This window comes from Gorilla gorilla, chromosome 19 (genome assembly GCF_029281585.2).
Source record: "Gorilla gorilla gorilla isolate KB3781 chromosome 19, NHGRI_mGorGor1-v2.1_pri, whole genome shotgun sequence".
In the NCBI taxonomy this organism is placed as follows: domain Eukaryota; kingdom Metazoa; phylum Chordata; class Mammalia; order Primates; family Hominidae; genus Gorilla; species Gorilla gorilla.
The window spans coordinates 38,966,223-38,985,631 of record NC_073243.2 but is presented as its reverse complement, the minus strand read 5'-3'; the positions used below and the strand labels follow the sequence as shown (position 1 = coordinate 38,985,631).

The 19,409-nt window shown below is 39.2% G+C and overlaps 1 long non-coding RNA gene and 1 pseudogene across 1 annotated transcript in view; one reads left to right on the top strand and one right to left on the bottom strand.

Moving 5' to 3' along the window:
* The window catches only part of LOC129527964 (uncharacterized), a 127,257-nt gene that overhangs the window by 31,354 nt on the left and 76,494 nt on the right, over window positions 1-19,409 (bottom strand). The window lies entirely within an intron of this gene.
* LOC101127240 (ribosomal protein uL30-like) lies at window positions 1,513-2,421 on the top strand (annotated as a pseudogene).

Genomic DNA, 19,409 nt, shown 5'->3' with positions numbered 1-19,409 from the left:
GTGGTGAACTCATACATATTTTAGAATAATTCATTGAATTTTAGAAGGAAATTTGAGTTAACCCTAAGTCAGCCATAACTTTTACAGAACCAGTATTCCTCATTTTCTGGACTTTCTGGTCATTCAGTATCTTAGCAGACAGCTTATTGTTTGGGCTTTAAAAATGCTTTTCTTTTAGCTACCGTAATACTTTGCATCCTTCCTTCTCCTCACTGAAGCACAGAACCAATTGAGAGAGTCAAAGGGGCCAGAAAGATGGAGAAGAAAACATCAGCTTTATTACTGGCAAGCTATTTGGAGAACAGTCTTTAGGTGTGGAGCAACAATAAGCTTCTAATATAGCACCAAATCATTAAGCAGAAGGACCTACTCAGTCACGAGCAGCTGGCAAATAGTGACCCTTTCCCAGTGACAGAGCTCCCCACAGTCATATCCCAGGGAGAATCCTGAAGGGGCTGAGACCCGCGTGGCTGTCCGGTCTTCACCTCCCCATCAGTAAGTCATTTGTTCCAGGGAGGAGTAAGTGATGCAGGAAGAGAGGCCAGGATCGTTAGGCTTGTGGAAGCTCTTTAACATGGATATATTGAAGAAGAGGGAATCAATGTTCTCCACCTGATAGTTACTTCTAAATGGTAGCAAATAAAACTATGCTATAATTAAGCTAACTAAGTAATTATATAGAGAGAAATTTGAAAGCAAAATTAGCAAGAGCTGACTAAAGATCCATCACTCCCAAGCATCCCTGGAAGCAGCAGCCTCTCTCTTAGTGTAATGAACACAGTCTGAGCTGTGTTACTTACAATATGGTATGGCTATTTTCAAACGATGTCTGTTGTCTTTAGAATTCAGAGCTTTTTCAAAGTATCCCTATAGTAACATTATTCTTACCTCATTTCAGATTTACTTTCTTCAGTGGGAGAGAAAGGGGAGAAACTACAGGTAACATTCCAGAAATTACACGTAAGCCAGTCTAGCTTGTCTGTGAAGAAGCTCCTAGTGAAGGACATTTAGTGACAGCATTAAGAGTTGTGGCAATTGTGAATAATTGAAATGTTCATACACTGTTTTTTGTTTTTATTTCTGAGACAGGGTCTCACTGTATTGCCCAGGCTGGAGTGCAGTGGCACAATCACAGCTCACCACAGCCTTGACTTCCCGGGCTCGGGTGATGCTCCCTTCTCAGCCTCTCAAGTAGCTGGGACTACAGGTGTGCACTACCACTCTCCACTAATTTTCATATATTTCGTAGAGATGTGGTTTTGCTATGGTGCCCAGGCTGGCCTTGAAATCCTGGGCTCAAGCAATCCACCCCACTTAGCCTCTCAAGGTGCTGGGATTACAGGTGTGAACCATGGCACCAAGCCTATTATTTTTATAGTTACTTGTATGTCTTTTTCTTTTACTTAAGGATAAATTTGATTAAGAAAGCAAGTGAAATATGTTTTAAAAGCACATGTTTGAGTGACCTTACAAACATCTTTTGGTTAATAACAGAACTATAATATCAAGTAGATGATCAGTAGCTGCACCACTAGAAAGATGGCGGAGCAAGAGCAAAGAAAAATCCCTTCGGTTCCAGAAAACCTCCCGAAAAAGAGGAAGGCTTATCAAGCCCTCAACGCCACCCAGTCAAAGCAGGCACTTTTGGCAAAGAAGGAGCAGAAGAAAGGAAAAGGGCTCAGGTTTAAGTGACTGGAATCATTCCTACATGATTCCTGGCAGCAGAAACTGACGTTTCAGAAGACTAGAAGTGAAACCTCATGCCTTGGAATTGCCAGATAAACATTCCTTGGCCTTTGTTGTACGCATCATAAGGATTGATGGCGTGAGTTTACTGGTGCAGAGAATCATTGCAAGACTTCGCCTAAAGAAAATTTTTAGTGGTGTTTTTGTAAAAGTCACCCCCCAGAATCTAAAAATGCTGTGTATAGTGGAACCTTATGTGACCTGGGGATTTCCAAATCTGAAGTCTGTCCGAGAACTCATTTTGAAACATGGACAAGCCAAGGTCAAGAATAAGACCATCCCTCTGACAGACAACACAGTGATTGAGGAGCACCTGGGGAAGTTTGGCATCATTTGCTTGGAAGACCTCATTCATGAAATTGCCTTCCCAGGGAAGCATTTCCAGGAGATCTCGTGGTTCTTGCACCCTTTCCACCTCTCAGTGGCCCGTCATACTACCAAAAATAGAGTGGGCTTCCTCAAGGAGATGGGCACACCTGGCTATCGGGGTGAACGCATCAATCAGCCCATCCGCCAGCTGAACTAGACCCAGGTGCCAAACTGCGGTAAATTTTTATCAATGAAGTGGAAGCATGTGTTTTGTTGTTTTAGGAATTTTTATCAAGTATCTTCAGAGAAGATTATTTCCTGCTTTATCTTCAAAAACTGGAAAGGAAGTGTCAAAGAAAAGACATTAGCTGGCCGGGCGTGGTGGCTCATGCTTGTAATCCCAACACTTTGGGAAGCTGAGGCGGGTGGATCACCTGAGGTTGGGAGTTCGAGACCAGCCTGACCAACATGGAGAAATGCCGTCTCTACTAAAAATACAAAAATTGGCCGGGCATGGTGGTGCATGCCTGTAATCCCAGCTATTCGGGAGGCTGAGGCAGGAGAATCACTCAAACCTGGAAGGCGGAAGTTGCAGTGAGCCAAGATCACGCTATTGCAGTCCAGCCTGGGCAAGGAGCGAAACTCCATCTCAAAAAAAGAAAGGAAAAGACAGTAGCTTATGTTCATGGCAAGCACCTCTCATCACAGTCCAGTTCCAAGGAAAAATTCCGGCGTTTTCTACATTGGGTGCTGCATCGTCTGAAATCAGCACATTCCATGGAAGAAGGAGTCCTGCTTTGTTGCAGCTATCCTAGGGTTTAATGTTGGTAAATGAGTCACCCCAGCATTTGTACAAGGCTCCCTAATGTTGGTAAATGAGTCACCCCAGCATTTGTACAAGGCTCCCTAAGACTCCTGCAGCAGTCGACCAAGCCCAAGGACATAATTGAATCTGGAGAGTCCTGGGGCCTTGTTTTGAAAAATACTTGAAATACACATAGGAAGAAAGGCATAAAAATAAATGTTCACTTGTCTCTGCAAAAAAAAAAAAAAAAAAAAAAAAAAAATCAATATCAAGTAAATGCAGACCATGCAATGAAATCTGTGAAATTTGCAAGAATAATATTAATGCCATTATAAAAGGTTAAAAAATACAGTCCACATGTCACAATTTTAACAATAAAATAGGGGAGTTTTTGTTTTATTCTTCGGTTGTACATACTCACTCCTGCGGAGCGTGAGTCTAGACAAAAACTTAAGCATTTTTAAAGTAATGGTCACAATTCCTAAAACCAGATTAGCCATACTTTTTTTTAATAAAATAATCATTTTGAGACTTTAGTGGCTTATTTAATTATTCATTTGCTCATAAAATGAATTTATGAATGCTTTTATGAACAAAGTGGCCCTGAGAAAAGGCCTATGGCAACTTTCCTTCCCTTTCACTAACCCTCCCAGTTTGATGGGATTTTGCAAATCTGAGGATATTGTATATCATGCTTGCAAATTGCTAAGAAACAAAGTTGAAAGAATGAGTACTCCTCTTTTCTGCCCTGAAATCTGCCTCAATCCTCCTTCTTAGGAAAGCTTTAAGTTGGTCAAGAACAAGATTTGCCCTCAACAACAAATCAGTGCTATTGCTGGGTGATTCTGACATAGGTAAAGCAACCTCCCATCAGAGAGAAGCCTCTGAAGTCTGACTGTGACATGTCTCTATAAAGATGAGCACTCCCAGCGGGGAGGTTCGAAGACGGCTGAATAGGAACAGCTCCAGTCTGCAGCTCCCAGCATAAGCAATGCAGAAGACGTGTGTTTTCTGCATTTCCAACTGAGGTACTCGGTTCATCTCACTGGGGCTTGTCAGATAGTGGGTGCAGCACACGGGGCAGAGTGGGGCATCGCCTCACCCAGGAAGCACAAGGGGTCCCGGAATTCCCTTTCCTAGCAAAGGGAAGCCGTGACCGATGGTACCTGGAAAATCAGAAAACTCCCACCCTAATACTGCGCTTTTCCAACAGCCTTAACAAATGGCACACGAGGTGATTATATCCTGTGCATGGCTCAGAGGATCCTACACCCACGGAGCCTCGCTCACTGCTAGCACAGCAGTCTGAGATCAAACTGCAAGGTGGCAGCAAGGCTGGGGGAGGGGCATCCGCCATTGCTGAGGCTTGAGTAGGTAAACAAAGTGGCCTGGAAGCTCGAACTGGGTGGAGCCCACAACAGCTCAAGGAGGCCTGCCTGCCTATGTAGACTCCCCCTCTGGGGGCAGGGCATAGTTGAACAAAAGGCAGCAGAAACTTCTGCAGACTTAAACATCCCTGTATGACAGCATTGAAGAGAATAGTGGTTCTCCCAGCACAGAGTTTGAGATCTGAGAATGGACAGACTGGGTCAAGTGGGTCCCTGACCCCCAAGTAGCCTAACTGGGAGACACCTCCCAGTAGGGGCCGACTGACACCTCATACAGCTGGGTGCCCCTCTGAGACGAAGCTTCCAGAGGAAGGATCAGGCAGCAACATCTGCCGTTCTGCAATATTTGCTGTTCTGCAGCCTCCACTGGTGATACCCAGGCAAACAGGGTCTGGAGTGGACCTCCAGCAAACTCCAACAGACCTGCAGCTGAGGGTCCTGACTGTTAGAAGGAAAACTAACAAACAGAAAGGACATCCGCACCAAAACCCCATCTGTCCATCACCATCATCAAAGACCAAAGGTAGATAAAACCACAAAGATGGGGAGAAATCAGAGCAGAAAAGCTGAAAATTCTAAAAATCAGAGCACCTCTTCTCCTCCAAAGGAATGCAGCTCCTCACCAGCAATGGAACAAAGCTGGACAGAGAATGACTTTGACAAGCTGAGAGAAGGCTTCAGACGATCGGTAATAACAAACTTCTCCGAGCTAAAGGAGCATGTTCTAACCCAACACAAAGAAGCTAAAAACCTTGAAAAAAGATGAGAAGAATGGCTAACTACAATAAACAGTGTAGAGAAGTCCTTAAATGACCTGATGGAGCTGAAAACCATGGCACGAGAACTATGTGATGCATGCACAATCTTCAGTAGCCGATTCGATCAACTGGAAGAAAGGATATCAGTGATTGAAGATCAAATGAATGAAATGAAGTGAGAACAGAAGTTTAGAGAAAAAAGAATAAAAAGAAATGGACAAAGCCTCCAAGAATTATGGGACTATGTGAAAAGACCAAATCCACATCTGATTGGTGTACCTGAAAGTGACGGGGAGAACGGAACCAAGTTGGAAAACACTCTTCAGGATATTATCCAGGAGAAGTTCCCCAACCTAGCAAGTCAGGCCAACATTCAAATTCAGGAAATACAGAGAATGCCACAAAGATACTCCTTGAGAAGAGCAACTCCAAGACACATAATTGTCAGATTCACCAAAGTTGAAATGAAGGAAAAAAATGTTAAGGGCAGCCAGAGAGAAAGGTCGGGCTACCCACAAAGGGAAGCCCAACAGACTAACAGCAGATCTCTCAGCAGAAACTCTACAAGTCAGAATAGAGTGGGAGCCAATATTCAACATTGTTAAAGAAAAGAATTTTCAACCCAGAATTTCATATCCAGCCAAACTAAGCTTCCTAAGTGAAGGAGAAATAAAATCCTTTACAGACAAACAAATGCTGAGAGATTTTGTCACCATCAGGCCTGCCTAACAAGAGCTCCTGAAGGAAGCACTAAACATGGAAAGGAACAACCAGTACCAGCCACTGCAAAACATGCCAAATTGTAAAGACCATCAAGGCTAGGAAGAAACTGCATCAACTATAGAGCAAAATAACCAGCTAACATCATAATGACAGGATCAAATTCACACATAACAATATTAACCTTAAATGTAAATGGGCTAAATGCTCCAATTAAAAGACACAGACTGGCAAACTCGATAAAGAGTCAAGACCCATCAGTGTGCTGTATTCAGGAGACCCATCTCACATGCAGAGACACACATAGACTCAAAATAAAGGAATGGAGGAAGATCTACCAAGTAAATGGAAAACAAAAAAAGCAGGGGTTGCAATCTTGTCTCTGATAAAACAGACTTTAAACCAACAAAGATGAAAAGAGACAAGGCCATTACATAATCATAAAGGGATCAATTCAACAAGAAGAGCTAACTATCCTAAATATATATGCACCCAATACAAGAGCACTCAGATTCATAAAGCAAGTCCTTGGACACCTACAAACAGACTTAGACTCCCAAACAATAATAATGGGAGACTTTAACACCCCACTGTCAACATTAGACAGAGTAACGAGACAGAAAGTTAACAAGGATTTCCAGGAATTGAATTCAGCTCTGCACCAAGTGAACCTAATAGACATCTACAGAACTCTCCACCCCAAATCAACAGAATATACATTCTTCTCAGCACCACATCACACTTATTCCAAAATTGACCACATAGTTGGAAGTAAAGCACTCCTCAGCAAATGTAAAAGAACAGAAATTACAACAAACTGTCTCTCAGACCACAGTGCAATCAAACTAGAACTCACGATTAAGAAAGTCACTCAAAACCGCCCAACTACATGGAAACTGAACAACCTGCTCCTGAATGACTACTGGGTACATAAAGAAATGAAGGCAGAAATAAAGATGTTCTTTGAAACCAATGAGAACAAAGACACAACATACCAGAATCTCTGGGACACATTCAAAGCAGTGTGTAGAGGGAAATTTACAGCACTAAATGCCCACAAGAGAAAGCAGGAAAGATCTAAAATTGACACCCTAACATCACAATTAAAAGAACTAGAGAAGTAAGAGCAAATACATTCAAAAGCTAGCAGAAGGCAAGAAATAACTAAGATCAGAGCAGAACTGAAGGAGATAGAGACATAAAAAACCCTTCAAAAAATCCATGAATCCAGGAGCCGGTTTTTTTTAAAAGATCAACAAAATTGATAGACTGCTAGCAAGACTAATAAAGAAGGAAAGGTAGGAGAATCAAATAGGTGCAATAAAAAATGATAAAGGGGATATCACCACCCATCCCACAGAAATACAAACTACCATCAGAGAATATTATAAACACTTCTATGCAAATAAACTAGAAAATCTAGAAGAAATACATAAATTCCTTGACACATACATCCTCCCAAGACTAAACAAGGAAGAAGTTGAATGCCTGAATAGACCAATAACATGCTCTGAAATTGAGGCAATAATTAATGGCCTACCAATCAAAAAAAGTCCAGGACCAGATGGATTCACAGCCAAATTCTACCAGAGGTACAAAGAGGAGCTGGTACCATTCATTCTGAAACTATTCCAATCAATAGAAAAAGAGGGAATCCTCCCTAACTCATTTTATGAGGCCAACATCATCCTGTTACCAAAGCCTGGCAGAGACACAACAAAAAAAGAGAATTTTAGACCAATATCCCTGATGAACATCGATGCAAAAATCCTCAATAAGATACTGGCAAACTGAATCCAGCAACACATCAAAAATCTTATCCACCACGATCGGGTTGGCTTCATCCCTGGGGTGCAAGGCTGGTTCAACATATGCAAATCAATAAACGTAATCCAGCATATAAACAGAACCAAAGACAAAAACCATATGATTATCTCAATAGATGCAGAAAAAGCCTTTGACAAAATTCAACAGCCCTTCATGCTAAAAATTCTCAATAAATTAGGTATTGATGGGACGTATCTCAAAATAATAAGAGCTATCTATGACAAACCCACAGCCAATATCATACTGAATGGGCAAAAACTGGAAGCATTCCCTTTGAAAACAGGCACAAGACAGGGATGCCCTCTCTCACCACTCCTATTCAACATAGTGTTGGAAGTTCTGGCCAGGGCAATTAGGCAGGAGAAAGAAATAAAGGGTATTCAATTAGGAAAAGAGGAAGTCAAATTGTCCCTGTTTGCAGATGACATCATTGTATATTTAGAAAACCCCATCGTCTCAGCCCAAAATCTCCTTAAGCTGATAAGCAACTTCAGCAAAGTCTCAGGATACAAAATCAATGTGCAAAAATCACAAGCATTCTTATACACCAATAACAGACAGAGAGCCAAATCATGAGTGAACTCCCATTCACTATTGCTTCAAAGAGAATAAAATACCTAGGAATCCAACTTACAAGGGACGTGAAGGACCTCTTCAAGGAGAACTATAAACCACTGCTCAATGAAATAGAAGACACAAACAAATAAAGAACATTCCATGCTCATGGATAGGAAGAATCAATATCGTGAAAATGGCCATACTGCCCAAGGTAATTTATAAATTCAATGCCATCCCCATCAAACTACCAATGACTTTCTTCACAGAACTGGAAAAAAACTAATTTAAAGTTCATATGGAACCAGAAAACAGCCCACGTTGCCAAGACAATCCTAAGCCGAAAGAACAAAGCTGGAGGCATCACGCTATCTGACTTCAAACTATGCTACAAGGATACAGTAACTAAAACAGCATGCTACTGGTACCAAAACAGAGATATAGACCAATGGAACAGAATAGAGCCCTCAGAAATAATACCACAGATCTACAACCATCTGATCTTTGATAAACCTGACAAAAACAAGAAATGGGGAAAGGAGTCCCTATTTAATAAATGGTGCTGGGAAAACTGGCTAGCCATACGTAGAAAGCTGAAACTGGATCCCTACCTTACACCTTATACAAAAATTAATTCACGATGGATTAAAGGCTTAAATGTTAGACCAAGAGCCATAAAAACCCTAGAAGAAAACCTAGGCAATTCAGGACATAGGCATGGGAAAGGACTTCATGACTAAAACACCAAAAGCCATGGCAACAAAAGACAAAATTGACAAATGGGATCTCATTAAAATAAAGAGCTTCTGCACAGCAAAAGAAACTACCATCAGAGTGAATAGGCAACCCACAGAATGGGAGAAAAGTTTTGCAATCTACGAATCTGACAAAGGGCTAATATCCAGAATCTACAAAGAACTTAAACAAATTTACAAGAAAAAAATCAAACAACCCCATCAAAAAGTGGGCAAAGGATATGAACAGATACTTCTCAAAAGAAGACATTTATGCAGCCAATAGACACATGAAAAAATATTCATTATCACTGGCCATCAGAGAAAAGCAAATCAAAACCACAATGAGATACCATCTCACACCAGTTAGAATGGCGATCATTAAAAAGTCAGGAAACAACAGGTGCTGGAGAGGATGTGGAGAAATAGGAACACTTTTACACTGCTGGTGGGACTGTAAACTAGTTCAACCATTGTGGAAGACAGTGTGGCGATTCCTCAAGAATCTAGAACTAGAAATACCTTTTGACCCAGCCATCCCATTACTGGGCATATACCCATAGGATTATAAATCATGCTGCTATAAAGACACATGCACACGTATGTTTATTGCGGCACTATTCACAATAGCAAAGACTTGGAACCAACCCAAATGTCCATCAATGATAGACTGGATTAAGAAAATGTGGCACATATACACCATGGAATACTATGTAGCCATAAAAAATGATGAGCTCATGTCCTTTGTAGGGACATGGATGAAGCTGGAAACCATCATTCTGAGCAAACTATCACAAGGACAAAAAACCAAACACCACATGTTCTCACTCATAGTTGGGAATTGAACAATGAGAACAGTTGGACACAGGAAGGGGAACATCACATCCTGGGGCCTGTCGTGGGGTGGGGTGACGGGGGAGGGATAGCATTAGGAGATATACCCAATGAAAATGATGAATTAATGGGTGCAGCACACCAACATGGCACATGTATACATATGTAACAAACCTGCACGTTGTGCACATGTACCCTAGAACTTAGAGTATAATAATAATAATAATAAAGATGAGCACTCCCACCTATTCTTGGGCCCTTCTCCTCTCCATTCATAACTGATCAGAGGAACAACATCCACAATGGCTAGGTCCAGCACCAAAAAGTATAAGTACTCCAAAAGACATCAAACCCCAACCTCCAGAAAGAAAGCAAAGAAAGCATATTCCAGCATTGATTTTGGCCACGGAAATTACTCATTCTTTGTAAACAAGGTCCTAAAGGAAGTGGTGCCCTGTAGAGGCATATCATCTCGCACCTTAGACCTCATGAACGCTCTGATTAACTTCTTATTTCAACACATTGCCATAAAAGCTTACAGGCTGATGTATTCTAGAAATCGCTGTAGTCTCCCCCTGAAGATATCCTGAAGGCAGTGTATTTGCTGTTGCCTCAGAAAACAGCTAACTATGCAGCGGCTTTTGGAAGTGAAGTGGTCCACAGATATGTCCACTCCTAAACTGCATGTGCCAGCTTCATTGATCAAACTTATCATCCAAATGATCACCTCAACATTGAATTCATTCTTTTTTATTTATTTATTTTTTCTTCCAACTTTTATTTTAGGATCAGGGTGTACATGTGCAGGTTTGTTACATGGATAAGTTGCATGTCACTGGGGTTTGGTGTACGAATGATTTCATCACTCACATAGTGAGCATAATACCCAATAGGTAGCTTTTTATCCTCACCCTCCTCCCACCCTTCACCCTCAAGCGAGTCTTGGTGTCTATTGTTCCTGCCTTTGTGTCCATGTATACTCAATGTTTAACACCCACTTATGAGAACATGCAGTATTTGGTTTTCTGTTCCTGTACTAATTCACTTAGGATAATGGCCTCTAGCTGCATCATGTTGCTGCAAAGAACATGATTTCACTCTTTTATGGCTGCATGGCATTCCATGGTGTATATGTACCACATTTTCTTTATCCAGTCCACTGTTGATGGACATCTAGGTTGATTACATGTCTTTGCTATTGTGAAAAGTGCTGCAATAAGCATGCACATGCATGTGTCTTTATGATAGAATAATTCATATTCCTCTGAGCATATATCCAGTAATGGGATTGCTGGGTCTAGTGGTAATTCTGTTTTAAGTTCTTCGAGAAATCACCAAACTGTTTTCCACAGTGGCTGAACTAATTTGCATTCCCACCAGGAGTGTATGAGTATTCTCTTTTCTTCACAACCTTGCCAACATCTATTATTTTTTGACTTTTTAATAATAGCCATTCTGACTGGCGTGAGATAGTATCTCATTGTAGTTTTGATTTGCATTTCTCTAACGATGAATGATCTTGAGCATTTATTCATATGCCTGTTGGTTACCTGTATGTCTTCTTTTGAGAAGTGTCTGTTTATGTTCTTTGCCCATTTTTTAATGAGGTGGTTTCTTTTTTGCTTGTTTAAGCTCCTTATAGATTCTGGATATTAAACCTTTTGTCAGATGTTTAGTTTGCAAAAATGTTCTCCCCTTCTGTAGACTATCGGTTTACCCTGTTGATAGTTTCTTTTGCTGTGTCCCAGCTCTTTAGTTTAATTAGGTCTCATTTATCAATTTCTTTGTTTTGTTGCAATTGTTTTTACAGCCTTTGTCATGAAATCTTTGCCGAGGTCTATGTCCAGAATAAATAGTATTTCCTAGGTTCTCCCCACTAGGGTCTTTATAGTTTTGGGTTCTATGTTTAAGTCTTTAACCCGTCTCAAGTTGATTTCTGTATATGGTGAAAGGTATGGGTCCAGTTTCAGTCTTTTGCATATGGCTAGCCAGTTATTCCAGCATCATTTATTGATAAGGGAATCCTTTCCCCATTGCTTATTATTGACTTTGTCAAAGATTGGATGATTGTAGGTGTGTGGCTTTATTTCTGGGTTGTTTAACATGCTTCATTGGTCTATGTGTCTGTTTTTATACCAGTAGCATGTTGTTTCAGTTACTGTAGCCTTGTAGTACAGTTGAAGTCAGATTGCCTCCAGCTTTGTTCTTTTTGCTTAGGATTGCTTTGACTATTAGGGTTCATTTTTGGTTCCATATGAATTTCAGAATGGTTTTTTTTTCTATCAAGAATGTCATTGGTAGTTTGATAGGAATAGCATTGAGTGTATAAATTGCTTTGGGCAGTTATGGCTATTTTAACAATATTGATTCTTCCTATCCATTAGCATGGAATATTTTTCTATTTGCTTGTGTCATCTCTGATTTCTTTCAGCAGTATTTTACTGTAATTCTTGTTGTAGAGATCTTTCGCCTCCCTGGTTAGCTGTATTTCTATGCATTTTATTCTTTTTGTGGTGATTATGAATAGGATTGCATTCTTGATTCAGCTCTCAGCTTGGACATTATTGGTATATAGAAATGCTACTGATTTTTGTACATTGATTTTGTATCCTGAAACTTTATTAAAGTTATCAGTTCTAGGAGCTTTTGTGCAGAGGCTATGGGGTTTCCTAGGTATAGAATCATATCATCCATGAAGAGAGATAGTTTGACTTCCTCTCCTCCTATTTAGATGCCTTTTATTCCCTTCTCTTGCCTAATTGCTTTGGCTAGGACTTCCAGTACTATGTTGAATAGGAGTAGTGAGAGTGAGCATCCTTCTCTTCCATTTCTCAAGGGAAATGCTTCCAGCTTTTGCCCATTCACTATGATGTTGGCTATGGGTTTGTCATATATGGCCCTTATTATTTTGAGGCATGTTCCTTTGATGCCTAGTTTGTTGAGGGTTTTTAAGATGAACAGGCGTTGAATTTTATCAAAAGCCTTTTCTGCATCTATTGAGATGATTATGTGGCTTTTGTTTTTAGTTCTGTTTATGTGATGAATTGCATTAATTGATTTGCATATATTGAATCTACCTTGCCTCCCAGGGATAAAGCCTACTTGATCAAGGTGGATTAGCTTTTTGAAGTGCTGCTGAATTCGATTTGCTAGTATTTTGTTGAGGATTTTTGCATCTATGTTCATCAGGGATATTGGCCTAAAGTTTTCTTCTTCATTGAGTTTCTGCCAAGTTTTGGTATCAGAATGATGCTGGCCTCACTGAATGAGTTAAGGAAGAGTCCTTCCTCCTCAATTTTTTGAAATACTTTCAGTAGAATTGATACCAGCTCTTTTTTTTTTTTTTTTTTTTTTTTGTGGTAGGGCCTCACTCTGTTGCCCAGGGTGGAGTGCAGTGGTGTGATCACAGCTCACTGCAGCCTTGACCTCCTGGGCTCAAGCAATCCTCCCACCTCAGCCCCCCAAGTAGCTGGAACTATAGGCATGCACCACCACATCTAGTGAATTTTGTACTTTTTGTAGAGACAGGGTCTCGCCATGTTTCCCAGGTCAGTCTTGAACCCCTGTCCTCAGATAATCCACCCACCTCAGCCTCCCAAAGTGCTAGGATGACAGGCATGAGCCGCTGTGCCTAGCCTACCAGGTCTTCTTTATATATCTGGTAGAATTTGGCTATGAATCCATCTGGTCCAAGGGCATTTTTCTGGTTGGTAGGTTTTTTATTAATGACTTAATTTTGGAACTCATTATTGGTCTATTCAGTTATTAAATTTCTTCTTGGTTCAATCTTGGAAGGCTGTAGACTTCCAGGATGTTACCATTTCTTCTAGGTTTTCTCATTTGTGTACATAGAGGTGTTCATAATAGTCTCTGAGGGGTTTTCTTTTGTATTTCTGTGGGTTCAGTGGTAATGTCACCTTTGTCACTTCTAATGCTGTTTATTTGGATCTTCCTTTTTATTACTATCTTATTTATTCTTAAAAAAACCCACTTTTGGTTTCATTAATCTTTTGCATGGATTTTTGCATCTCAATTTTGTTCAGTTCAGCTCGAATTTGGGTTATTTCTTTTCTTCTGCTAGGTTTGGAGTTGGTTTGCTCTTAATTTTTCTAGCTCCTCTAGGTGGGATGTTAGGTTGTTAGAGATTTTTCTGATTTTTTGACATAGGCATTTGGCACTATAAACTTTCCTCAACACTGCTTTAGCTATATCCTGGAGATTTTGGTGTGTTGTATTTTTATTTTCATTAGTTTCAAAGAATTTCTTGATTCCTGCCTTTATCCAAAAGTCATTCAGGAGCAGATTGCTTAATTTCCATGTAATTGTATGGTTTTGAGAGATCTTCTTGGTAATGATGTCTATTTTTACTGCTCCATGGTCTGAGTGTGTGGTTGGCATGATTTCAGGTTTTTTTAATTTGTTGAGAATTGCCTTATGGCTGAGTCTGTGGTCAATCTCACAGTATGTGCCATGTGCGATGAAAAGAATGTGTATTCTGTTGTTGTTTGGTGCAGTGTTCTATAGATGTCTGTTAGGTCCATTTGGTCAAGTGTCAAGTTTGGGTCCCAAATATCTGTTAGTTTTCTGCCTTGATGATCTATTTCTTGGTATTTTCCTGTTTCTCTTATCTCCAGAGATGAATACTTTCTTGCTATTTTGCCTTTTAGCTAGTTGGCCATTTAGGTTTACCTGACACCTGATTCCCACCCAGACTTCTGTCAAAACCTTGTTTTTCCTATGAATATGTAAAGCTCATTATATAAATTCGATGTCTATTGTACCAAAAGTTTTTGTTAACTATGCACAGGATGATTTGATTCAGCTAAATATGACTATCAGATCATAATGACTTTGAATTTATTGAGACATATTAAGACAAACATCCTAATAAGTATACTAGCAGTGATAAATTTCCATCAAAAAGTATTTCATAGAGCAAATTTCATTCAACCAATTTAGTTCCTGAATGAATTCTTGAAAGAGCATATTAACTATTAAAACTATTTGTTTTCATTCTTATTTCCGGATTTTCCACCGTGCAGTTCACGTCCATGTAAATTTTCTTGAAGAAAATTTCTTAAAGATTTGGTTCATTGAGGTTAATTGTTCCACATTTAGAACACTCATGAACCTACCACCAAATTCATGAACTTAAGAACCTCACAAAGGTCTCTGAAGCTCTTTCCCAATCCCATCTGCCTCTTCACTATCTTGAGTTTTGTTTCTTTCCCATTTTTTCTTTGTACTGTTGCTACCTATATGTATAAACATACTGCAATTTATTTACCCATGCTCTAGTAATAAAGGTTTAGCTTGTTTTCAGTTTTTTACTATTATGAACAATGATGCTATAATCATGAGAGTTGTAATAATAGCTAAAAATATAGCATTTGGATTGTGCCCAGCACTCTATGTATATTAACTTATTTAACCCCCATGACAACCTTGTAAGGATAAAATAATTGTTCTCACCCCACATGTCAGGAAAATGGGGCACAGAGAACTACGCAATTTATCTGAGGTCACACAGCTGTGTAAGGAGCAGAGCTGGGATTTGATCAGGTTAAAAGAGACTCTGTGGACCCTCTGCTACATGCTGTGAGTGTTATTACAAATGTCTTCTGGTACACATGTCCAGTAATTTTTTAGGAAAACTATCTAAGCATGGAATTGTTGGATCACTAATATGCCCATATTCAATTTTATTAAATATTGCCAGGCTGTCTTCTGTTGTATCAATTTACATTTGTAATCGATGAAAGTAATTTAGGTTCTTCTGGTTACAATGAACACATAAATTCCCTCAACAAAAAGTGGTTTATTATATGTATACTGTGGGATTGGAACTGAGCCTATTCTAGGGAATAACCACCCCCTCGTCTCTCACTTAGGACCCACTCTGTTCCTACTGGGGTGGCTTAGTTCTACATGCTTCCTTATCAGAGTTTCAGGAAATAAACCCAATGTGCTTCACTCATTCTATTTGAGTCAGGCCCAGAGAGGGGTTGCTGGCACTCTAAAGATTGGCTTACCTTTATCTCATGCCCACATCTACCTATTAACTGTGGCTTGGTGACAAAAGGGCTTCATGATCTTCCAGAGGTCAGCAAATTATAGCCTTTTACTTCAGGGCCCCACTAGCTAAGAAGAGTTTTTATATTTTTATAGGGATGTTTAAAAAAAATTTTTTAAAGACTATTCAACAGGCCTAATGTGGTCCACAAAGCCTAGGATGTTTAATTACTATCTGGCTTTTTACAGAAAAAGTTAGCCAACTCTTGGTCTGTACAATGCTGCTATTTTTGCAGAATCTATAGTAATTCAGGTTTTCTAAGGCTTTTTTAGTTCAGTTCAGTTCACAGATATGAAAAGTTCATAGCTGGCTTTTCAAATCACTGGAATGAGAGGGATGAATACAAATGGCACTCAACAATTGGGGCAATGGTCTAATCATTCACAGAAAATATTTATTACAGATTGAGGTGTTAACATTAAGTAAAGGGAACTAGGAATTTTTCCATATGTTATTATCTTTGTTTTGTGTATGTTTTATAGCATTTTTAAAAAAATAACATTTCAAAATAAGATCAAGATTCTTGGGAAAAAAATTCTAGAAATGCCTTTAAGACTGATTTCATAAATGCATGTGTATAAAAATATAAAATATTTTTATATAAAATGGTAAAATATAAAATTTACATAAAATTTAGCATTTTAACCATTTTTAAGAGTATAGTTCAGTGGCATTAAATATATTCATATTGTACAACTATCACCATCATCCATCTCTAGAACCCTTTCATCCTCCCAAAATGAAACCATACCCATTAAACAAAATATCTCCACTCCTCCTCCCCCGAGGCTCCGGCAACCACCATTCTACTTTTTGTCTCTATGAATCTGACAATTGTAGATACCTCATATAAGTAGAATCAGACAGTACTTGTCCTCTAGTGACCGACTTATTTCACCTAACATAATGTCTATAAGGCTTATCTATATTGTAATATGCATCAGAATTCCCTTTCTTTTTAATGCTGAATAATATTTGATTATATGCAGACACAATATTTGTATTATCCATTCATCCACTGATAGACACTTGGATTGCTCCCACCTTTTGGCTATTGTGAATAATACTGTTATGAACATGAGTGTATAAATGTCCATTTGAGGCCCTGTTTTCAATTCTTTTGGGTATATACTCAAAAGTGAAATTCCTGGATCATAAGGTAATTTTATTTTTAACTTTTTGAGGAACCACTATACAGTTTTTTACCAAGGTGATAACATTTTACATTCTCAGCATCACTACACAAGGGTTCCAGTTTCTCCACATCCTTGCCAACCCTTATTTACTGATGTTTTTAAATAATACCTATTCTAATAGGTGAAAAGGGGTATCTCCTTGTGTTTTTTCTTTGCATTTCTCTAGTGATTAGTGATGTTGAGCATCTTTTCATGTGCTTTTTGGCCATTTATATAGTTTCTTTAGAAAAGGTCTACTCAAGTCCTTTGCCCATTTTTAAAGTTGGATTGTATGGTTTTTTGTTGTTGAGTTGTAGTTCTTCACATATTCTTGATATTTCTCCCTTCTCAGATAGCTCAGGTTTCTCCTTTTCTTTTCTTTTTTTTTTTTTTCTGATACAGGGCCTGGCCATGTTGCCCAGGCTGATCTCAAACTCCTGGTTTCAAGTGATCCTCCCACCTCAGCCTCCCAAAGTACCGGGATTACAGGCATGAGCCACTGCACCTGGCCACTGATACACAAAGCTTTTGATTTTGATGAAGTACAATTTGTCTACTTTGTCTTTTGTTGCTTGTGCCTTTGGTGCCATATGCCAGTTTATTTTCGTATTGCTCCTTTATGAGAAACATTTTCTATAACAATATTAACATTTTTAAAAATATTTTGGAGTCAATTCATAAAATTAACATACCTTCTAAAATTTAAAAAGAGTCTCATACTAGCTAACACCCTAATTTTGACCCTTTCTGAAGGATCAAATACATATTTTTTACATCAATAGGCCATTTTACCCCACTATTTTTTTAATCTTGGACCCAAGTAAGCTCAGACACTTAAATGGCAAAGACAAAGTAGCACAGACTGGTTGTAGTTATCTAATATACATTTATTCCTTCTCAGAAATAGAACCCACAATTTTCAGCTGAGCACATGGCCACCCAGGACAAAGACTACATTCCTAAGACTTCCTTTGAGCTGGATGTGGCCCTGTGACCAAGTTCTGATAAATGGGAACGCATATGCAACTTACAGGGAGTGTCCTTAAATAGCAGCAGAGTGTTTTCCTTTTCCTGCTGGCTGGACTGATGATGTGAAGGCTGGAAAGGAACAGCTCTCTTAAACTAGGAGTTGAACCTGTGTATTAAGGATGGCAGAGCAGCATGCTGGAGAGAGCCTTGGTCTCTGATGATTGAACTGCCATTCTAGCTCAGGACTGCTTCTGTTTACATAAGAGAAATAAGCTTTTAACTTGTTTAAGCCATTGTTATTTTGAGTTTCTATCATTCACAGTCAAACCTAATTCTAATATAGACATCCAGAAGACTATGGACTGCTACACAATGTGGTTAGTTTTATTAAATAAAAACATATTAATCTAGAAATGGAGGAAGATGAACATCTTATATATTTGCCAGACAATGTTGCTGGAAAATGAAATCTTGTGCCACTTAGCAGCCTTTTCTCAGGGAGATGGCAGGAGCTTGCTTGTTTTTAGTCTATTGCACACATGATATGATTATGAAACATTGTGTAAAATGCAAAAATACGTGAGAGATTCAAAGAAGATAGGAAACAGAATTTTCCCCTATGTCAACAACATGAACAATATGTGGATTTTGTCATAATTTGAAGCTAGTGGCACACGGTATCATAGAAGATGCCACACACCAACAAGAAAGAATAGTGCTGACTTTTCAAAACAAATCACCCAAACAATAAAGTTCTATCAAATTTACAGATTATTCTTCTCTAACTTAAGAAACCTTGCTTTGGAAATAAATAATATACTATCTTATATAATATATATGCTATAATTTACTATAATTGTTTAAAGACTTGCTATGCACACTGCTAGCTTGTTCTTGTATGAGCTAAATGTGTCAGAAAGTACTGGGGAATAGGAAAGTATCACCAGTAAAATAACACCTTACATATGGTGCTTATAGTTCATTTATGCATTCACAAAGTATTGAATGCCTTCTTCGCACTAGATGCTGAGAAAACAAAGACTAGTTCCATCCCTTTGAAAGTTTAGGATCTTATGAAACAGCAAACTGAAAAGAAAATAAATTACTGGGAACGGCTGACATGCATTGAGCGTCTGACTCTCATGTAGGCATAATTCTAAGGACTCCATGTTTGTCACCTCAATATAAAACCCAAAGCAACCACATGAGACAGATACTGTTATCACTTCACAGACAGGGAAACTGAGGAATGAAAAAAGCTAAAAAACTTGCAGAGGTCACACAGGTAGTCATTTTAAAAAGCTGATTTATGGCCAGGCACGGTGGCTCACACCTGTAATCCCAACACTTTGGGAGGCCGAGGCAGGCGGATCACCTGAGGTCAGGAGTTTGAGAGCAGCAAGTCAACATGGGGAAACCCTGTCTCTACTAAAAATACAAAAATTAGCCGGGCATGGTGGCTCAGGCCTGTAATCCCAGCTACTTGGGAGGCTGGGGCAGGAGAATCACTTGAACC